This window comes from Oryx dammah, unplaced genomic scaffold, assembly GCF_014754425.2.
Source record: "Oryx dammah isolate SB20612 unplaced genomic scaffold, SCBI_Odam_1.1 HiC_scaffold_27, whole genome shotgun sequence".
NCBI classification, from domain to species: domain Eukaryota; kingdom Metazoa; phylum Chordata; class Mammalia; order Artiodactyla; family Bovidae; genus Oryx; species Oryx dammah.
In genome coordinates, this window is record NW_024070211.1 from 104,522,181 (window position 1) to 104,530,969 (window position 8,789).

At 39.8% G+C, this 8,789-nt stretch overlaps 1 non-coding gene across 1 annotated transcript; it reads right to left on the bottom strand.

Moving 5' to 3' along the window:
- Positions 1 to 4,472: 4,472 nt before the first annotated feature.
- On the bottom strand, positions 4,473 to 4,575 carry LOC120855258. Its single transcript, XR_005719221.1, has one exon. It is a non-coding gene; the product is annotated as a U6 spliceosomal RNA (small nuclear RNA).
- Between the last annotated feature and the right edge of the window lie 4,214 nt (positions 4,576 to 8,789).

Below are 8,789 nucleotides of genomic sequence, written 5' to 3' on the forward strand. Positions count from 1 at the left end.
AGTAATTGTCTCTGCTTTTTATTATGCTGTCTATGTTGGTCATAACTTTCCTTCCAAGGGGTAAACGTCTTTTAATTTCATGGCTGCAGTCACCATCTGCAGTGATTTGGGAGCCTATGAAAACAAAGCCTGTCACAGTTTCCACTCTTTCCCCATCTATCTGCCATGAAATGATGGGACTGGATGCCATGATCTTCGTTTTCTGAATGTTGAGCTTTAAGCCAACTTTTTCACTCTCCTCTTTCACTTTCATCAAAAGGCTCTTTAGTTCCTCTTCACTTTCTGCCATAAGGGTGGTGTCATCTGCCTATCTGAGGTTATTGACATTTCTCCCAGCAATCTTGATTCCAGCTTGTGCTTCATCCAGCCCAGCATTTCTCATGATGTACTCATACTTCAGACTTTATGTTTCTAGAAGCTATTTAATCTCAAGCAAGCAAATGTTTTATTTAGATATTTATATATGAGTTTATTGATGACATCAGGGAGTTAAAAATTGGAATTGTGGCTACATTCTGAAATATATTTGTTGTTTAGTGGCTAAGTCGTATCCAACTCTTTTACGACCCCAGGGACTGTAGCCTGCCAGGCTGTTCTGGCCATGGGATTCCCCTGACAAGAATACTGGAGTGAGTTGCCATTTCCTTCTCTAGGCAATCTTTCCAAACCAGGGATCAAACCCATGTCTCCTGTACTGGCAGGCAGATTCTTTACCACTGAGCCACCATAGGAAGCCATAATAGTTTACTATTGTTTCATCTTCATACAGTGTTTTATAGCTTTATCATTCACAGAGTTCTCCTCAATGAGTTAAAACAGAAAGTGTTGTTAGCATTCAGATTTCCCTATAATAAAAGCTCCATAAGAGCTTTATCTCAAAGTACCAAAAATCTTTCTTTACTTCGCTGCCAGGACTCCTAGGCCAGGTTTTTTCCTTTAGTCACTACTGCCTCTCTCTTTAGCATTGGCATATCTGCTTTTCCGTCCCATCTTATTCTTCAACAGTTGTTTCACAGGTGAAAAGAAGTCAATTCACTAGACATATATTTGTTGAAATGTTAGTTTCTTTAATATAGAAATCACTATTTTTCCTTTTTTTTTTTTTTTGATTGGAGGGCAATTGCTTTACAGTGTTGTGCTGGTTTCTACCATACAACTTTGCAAATGAGTCATAACTATATATATGCTGCTGCTGCTGCTGCTGCTAAGTTGCTTCAGTCGTGTCCGACTCTGTGCGACCCCATAGACGGCAGCCCACCAGGCTCCCCCATCCCTGGGATTCTCCAGGCAAGAACACTGGAGTGGGTTGCCATTTCCTTCTCCAGTGCATGAAATTGAAATGTGAAAGCGAAGCTGCTTGGTTGTGTCTGACTTGCAGCGACCCCATGGACTGCAGCCCACCAGGCTCCTCTGTCCCTGGAATTTTCCAGGCAAGAGTACTGGAGTGGAGTGCCATTGCCTTCTCCAAACTATATATATACCCTCCTTATTAAGCCTCCCTTCCACCCACCCCACCCCCATCCTGAGCACCGGTCTGGGCTCTCTGTGTTATATTGCAGTTCCCACTGGGCATCTATTGTACACATGGTAGTGTATCTATGTCAGTGCTCACTTTCACAGTTCATCCCCCACCTTCCCCATCGTGTCCACAAGTCCATTCTCTATGTCTGTGTCTCCTATTTCTGAAAATAGGTTCATCAGTACCATTTTTCTAGATTCCATATATATGCTTTAATAGACCATATTTGTTTTTTTTCTTCCTGACTTACTTCACTCTGTGTAACAGGCTCTGTGTCGTGTACCAAGTCACTTCAGTGGTGTCTGACTCTCTGCAACCCTATGGACTGTATGTAGCCCATCAGGCTCCTCTGCCCATGGGATTCTCCAGGCAGGAATACTGAAGTGGGTTGCCATGTCCTCCTCCAGGGGATCTCCCCAAACCAGGGCTTGAACCCACATCTTTTACGTCTCCTGCATTGGCAGGTGGGTCCTTTACTAGCACTACCTGGGAAGACCAAAACAGGCTTATTTTCATCCAATTCACTACAACTGACTAAAATTCTTTCCTTTTTATAGCTGAGTAATATTCCATTATATAAATGTATCACAAATTCTTTATTCATTCATCTGTCCTTTATGTCCTGGCTATTATAAATAGTGCTGCAGTGGGAACATTACGGTGAATGTGCTTTTTTGAACTGTGGCCTCCTCAGAATATATGCCCAGTAGTGGGATTGCTGGGTCATATGGTAGTTTTATTCCTAGTTTTCTTGAGGAATCTCCATACTGTTCTCTGAGAGGTTGTATCAATTTACGTTCCCAGCAATAGTGCAAGAGGGCTCCCTTTTATCCATAACCTCTCAAATATTTATTTTTTGTAGATTTTTTGATGATGGCCATTGACCACCTAACCTGCCTCCTGAGATACCTGCAGGTCAAGAAGCAACAGTTAGAACTGGACATGGAACAACAGACTGGTTCCAAATCGGGAAAGGAGTACATCAAGGCTGTATATTGTCACCCTGCTTATTTAACTTCTATGCAGAGTACGTCATGAGAAACGCTGGGCTGGATGAAGCACAAGCTGGAATCAAGATTGCTGGGAGAAATATCAATAACCTCAGATATGCAGATGACACCACCCTTATGGCAGAAAGTGAAGAACTAAAGAGCCTTTTGATGAAAGTGAAAGAAGAGAGTGAAAAAGTTGGCTTAAAGCTCAACATTCAGAAAACTAAGATCATGCCATCCAGTCCCATCACTTCATGGGAAATAGATGGGGAAACAGTGGAAACAGTGAAAGGCTTTGTTTTTTTAGGCTCCCAAATCACTGCAGATGGTGACTGCAGCCATGAAATTAAAAGACGCTTGCTTCTTGGAACAAAAGCTATGACCAACCTAGAGAGCATAATAAAAAGCATAGACGTTACTTTGCTGACAAAGGTCCACTTTGCCAAGGCTATGGTTTTTCCAGTGGTCATGTATGAATATGAGAGTTGGACTATAAAGAAATCTGAGCACTGAAGAATTGATGCTTTTGAACAGTGGTACTGCAGAAGACTCTGGAGAGTCCTTTGGACTGCAAGGAGATCAAACTAATCAATCCTAAAGGAAATCTGTCCTGAATATTCATTGGAAGGACTGATGCTGAAGTTGAAACTCCAATACTTTGGCCACCTGATTCAAATAACTGACTCATTTGAAAAGACCCTGCTGCTGGGAAAGATTGAAGGTGGGAGGAGAAGGGGATGACAGAGTATGAGATGGTTGGATGGCATCACTGACTCGATGGACAAAAGTTTGAGCAAGCTCTGGAAGTTGGTGATGGACAGGGAAGCCTGGCATGCTGCAGTCTATGGGGTCACAAAGAGCCAGACACGACCAAGCGACCGAACTAAACTGAATAATGAGTGATGTTGGGCATCTTTTCATGTCTTTATTGTCCATCTGCATGTCTTCTTGGAGAAGAGTCTGTTTAGGTCTTCTGCTCACTTTTTGATTAGGTTGTTTGTTTTTCTGATATTGAACTGTTTATATATTTTGGAGATCAATCCTTTGTCAGTTGTTTTGTTTGCAATTAATTTCTCCTATTCTGAGATTTTTTTTTCCCCTCTTGTTTTTAGTTTCCTTTGCTGTGCAAAACTTTTAAGTTTAATTAGATCCTATTTGTTTATTTTTGTTTTTATTTTCAATACTCTGAATTGGATCAAAGAGGGTAATGCTGTGATTTATGTCAAAGAGTGTTCTGCCTATGTTTTTCCCTAAGCATTTTATAGTTTCTGGCCTTACATTTAAATTTTTAATCCATTTTGAGTTTATCTTTGTGTATGGTGTTAAGACGTGTTCTGCTGCTGCTGCCAAGTCACTTCAGTCGTGTCCGACTCTGTGCGACCCCCTGGACGGCAGCCCACCAGGCTCCTCCGTCCGTGGGATGTTCCAGGCAAGAGTGCTGGAGCGGGTTGCCATCTCCTTCTCCAATGCATGAAAGTAAAAAGTGAAAGTGAAGTGGCTCAGTCGTGTCCAGCTCTTCGAGACCCCATGGACTGCAACTTACCAGGCTCCTCTGTCCATGGGATTTTCCAGGCAAGAGTACTGGAGTGGGGTGCCATTGCCTTCTTCATAAGAAGTGTTCTAATGTCATTCTTTTACACGTAGCTGTCCAGTTTTCCCAACACAACTTGTTAATGAAGCTGTCTTTTCTCCATTGTATATTCTTGCCTCCTTTGTCACGGATGTGTGGGCTTTTTTCTGGGCTTTCTATCTTGTTCCATTGGTCTATATTTCTGCTTTTGTGCTGGTACCGTACAGTCTTGATAACTGTAGATTTGTAGTATAATCTGAAGTCAGGAAGGTTGATTCCTCCAGCTCCAATTTTCTTTCTTAAGATTGCTTTGGCTTTGGGAGATCTTTTGTGTTTCCATACAAATTGTAAAATATTTTGTTCTCATTCTGTGAAAAATACCGTTGGTAATGAAAATATGGAATGTTTCACAAATTTGCATGGCATTCTTGTGCAGGGGCCATGCTAATCTTCTCTGTATCCTTTCAATTTTAGTATAGGTACTGCTGAAGCAAGCATTAGAAATCACTATTTTATGAAAAATTCTTGATTTTTTTTTTAATTAGAAAGCTTTTTTCTTTTTGAAGGCAAAGGTATACATAGGAAAATATTTTAACAGTTTTTAATTGATTTCATGTTTAGTATAATGTCTAATATATGTAATTATAAAACTTCAGTTCAGTTCAGTTCAGTCACTCAGTCATGTCTGACTCTTTGCGACCCCATGAATCACAGCACACCAGGCCTCCCTGTCCATCACCAGCTCCTGGAGTTCACTCAAACTCATGTCCATCAAGTCAGTGATGCCATCCAGCCACCTCATCCTCTGTCATCCCCTTCTCCTCCTGCCCCCATCCCTCCCAGCATCAGAGTCTTTTCCAATGAGTCAACTCTTCGCATGAGATGGCCAAAGTACTGGAGTTTCAACTTCAGCATCAGTCCTTCCAAAGAACACCCAGGACTGATCTCCTTTAGAATGGACTGTTGGATCTCCTTGCAGTCGAAGGGACTCTCAAGAGCCTTCTCCAACACCACAGTTCAAAAGCATCAATTCTTCGGCACTCAGCTTTCTTCACAGTCCAACTTTCACATCCATACATGACCATTGGAAAAACCATAGCCTTGACTAGACGGACCTTTGTTGGCAAAGTAATGTCTGTGCTTTTCAATATGCTATCTAGGTCGGTCATAACTTTCCTTCCAAGGAGTAAGCATCTTTGAATTTCATGGCTGCAGTCACCATCTGCAGTTATTTCGGAGCCCTCCAAAATAAAGTCTGACACTATTTCCACTGTTTCCCCATCTATTTCCCATGAAGTGATGGGACCAGATGCCATGATCTTCGTTTTCTGAATGTTGAGCTTTATGCCAACTTTTTCACTCTTCTCTTTCACTTTCATCAAGAGGCTTTTTAGCTCCTCTTCACTTTCTGCCATAAGGATAGTGTCATCTGCATATGTGAGGTGATTGATATTTCTCCTAGCATTCTTGATTCCAGCTTGTGTTTCTACCAGTCCAGTGTTTCTCATGATGTACTCTGCATAGAAGTTAAATAAGCAGGGTGACAATATACAGCCTTGACGTACTCCTTTTCCTATTTGGAACCAGTTGGTTGTTCCATGTCCAGTTCTAACTGTTGCTTCCTGACTTGCATACACGTTTCTCAAGAGGCAGGTCAGGTGGTCTGGTATTCCCATCTTTTGATGAATTTCACACAGCTTATTGTGATCCACACAGTCTAAGGCTTAGGCATATAGTCAATAAAACAGAAATAGATGTTTTTCTGGAACTCTCTTGCCTTTTCCATGATCCATCGGATGTTGGCAATTTGATCTCTGGTTCCTCTGCCTTTTCTAAAACCAGCTTGAACATCAGGAAGTTCATGGTTCACGTATTGCTGAAGCCTGGCTTGGAGAATTTTGAGCATTACTTTACTAGCATGTGAGATGAGTGCAATTGTGCAGTAGTTTGAGCATTCTTTGGCATTGCCTTTCTTTGAGATTGGAATGAAAACTGACCTTTTCCAGGCCTGTGGCCACTGCTGAGTTTTCCAAATTTGCTGGCATATTGAGTACAGCACTTTCACAGCATCATCTTTCAGGATTTGAAATAGCTCAACTGGAATTCCATCACCTCCACTAGCTTTGTTTGTAGTGATGCTTTCTAAGGCCCACTCGACTTCAGATTCCAGGATGTCTGGCGAGTGAGTGATCACACCACCATGATTATGTTGTTCATGAAGATCTTTTTTGTACACTTCTTCTGTGTATTCTTGTCACCTTTTCTTAATATCTTCTGCTTCTGTTAGGTTCATACCATTCTGTCCTTTATTGAGCCCATCTTTGCAAAACTTACAGGATTCATTTTGTCCACTGAAACTGCTTCATGAGTGTTTGTCAGTTAAATTTAATTAAAAGCTTTACTATATAGTTTTTGATAACCATGGTAATCATAGCTATTTTTATAGGTAAAGAATGCTCATGAAATTTATAACGTGTAAAATAAATGACATACTCAAATGAAGTGGTAGTATAACTATTCATGTCATCAAGTGTTACTGTAATATGCCTCCTGTTTATTGCATATCACATGTCTCTTATAAATGGCATTATATGTTTATATCATCGTAAACATTTCTAGGCATAGACTTTCTAATTAATATGCATACTTTCTAGGATAAAGATAAGGCCTGGAGAAACAAGCATGGGCATGTGGATCTATAAAATATTTAGATGGACATGCAGGAGGGCCAACTTCTCAGTACCCATCCAAACTTTAAGCTACACATTTAGATAGGTCAGCACCTTGTTGTCTAAAACCCACTTTCTCCTTCACTTTTTAAGATGCCCTTTTGTCAAAGTGAATTTCTGTTCTTTATTATGTAATCTGTTACTGATTGGCAGTAAGTTTTCCAACTCATTGGAAGACAATATTCCCTTTTAGGTCATTAAAGTATCAGTGGTGTTAAAAAATACCCGTGTGATTTAAAATTTAAATGCCATTCAAATAATGGTTATTTCCTCTCTTTTAACAAAAGGCTAAGGATAAAAAATCAATTCAAATAGTATGTTTGATATAAAACAATTAAAATCTTGGTGTTTAGCATTTTAATATTGCCTATTAAATTGCAACTATAACTGGGAACTACACTTCTCCTTTTATAAATTTTAAAGAGCTTGGTAAACTCTTAACTGCTTGTCAGTGTCCATGTATCAAAATGTACAACTTTGAGCCAGGCAGCCCCTGGCTCTGGCTTTCCAGGCCTAAAAATCTAACATGTCTCAGCACATTTCCTTCTGGCAGGGCTTGCCACCCCCTTCACTGCCTTTTCTCTTGGGAGGCTGAGTGAGCATGTGTGTAATTAACTACCTACCACAGTGGCTCAGGCTCTGGAGCCAGGCAGATTTGAGTTCACGTCCCTGGCCTGGCTATTCACTCTCCGGGTGACATTAGGAGAGTTACTGTTCCTGGTAGAGAAAAACTACCAGTGAAGATAAAATCAGTGTCCAGGGAAGGTAATGGAGATCCTTTTCTTAAAGAATGTTACAAATGGGAGTCACCTGTGTCCTGGTTAAGGCTCTGTTTATGAAGCAGAAGTCTTCCTGCTCCAAGCTGAGACTTCTGGCTTTTTGTGCTTTTGATGATCTTAATCAAGTGACTCAACCAGGGAATTTCAATTTCCTTATCTCTATAATGAGTTTATAAATATTCCATGATCTCTAAGTTCTTTTTGTCTCTGTCTGTGCTGAGCAATCAAGCTCGCTGTCAAGAACTATTGAATTTTATAGGTGGATGATTAATAAAAAGACTTTGTACTATAACACCGTGCGAAACACTTGTTTACTGAGACTGGGTCAAGCCTTTCAAGAGGTTGCAGAGACAGACACTGCTATCCCCACTTAACAGTTCTGGAAACTGCAGCAAGTGACTTGCCTGAAACTGCAGTACGAGTGAAATGGCACAACTAAGAACAAAAATTACTTCTTCTGGTTTCTATTTTTTAATTTTTTATTGACACTACAGCTACTTTGCTGCAAGGATAGCACTTTTAAAAAGTGCTACCACAGCAAATTAATGTTATTAGGTAAATAGCATGTTGAACATCTTTTCCCATCTCTGAACTCTAGGTCAGTGTTGAAGGTATAGTGTTATCAGACATTGCAAGACTAGTAGGTAGAAGATAAGACTACTTGAATAAAGTGGTTTTCTTCTTTGGTATGTTTTTATATGATGACATAGTTACAGGAGCTATTTTGTAAATTTCAGGGGTAATAATATATATTTTCTAGATATTTATGATTTTCTGTTTAAATAAAGTGATGACTTTGCTCAGAAAGGAACAAATATTCTCATACAGAGATCTGGGAATGTTTTAAATAAATACAGTTATTTGGGGGATAAAAACATAAAAATGGGATTAAGATGTTTTTTCTGAGGATGCTAATGAAAATTGTATACAACCGTATCAGTTTTAACCTCTTCATTCTCTGATACATAGAAACTTTTTATGATAATCAGTGACCTTTTATTTGGAATATCACTAAAACATAGTTTTACACCTGGCAAATGTAAAGCTACTTTTCTCTCTATATATTTTGATTTGGATTAAGTGTTGCCTCATAGCTCCAGGCATGATTCTTATGCATATTACAAATTTTGCAATCTGTTAATGCTATAGAACAGGCTGAGCTATAGCTATCGTTACTATTTCAACACCCAAGAGCTTCCT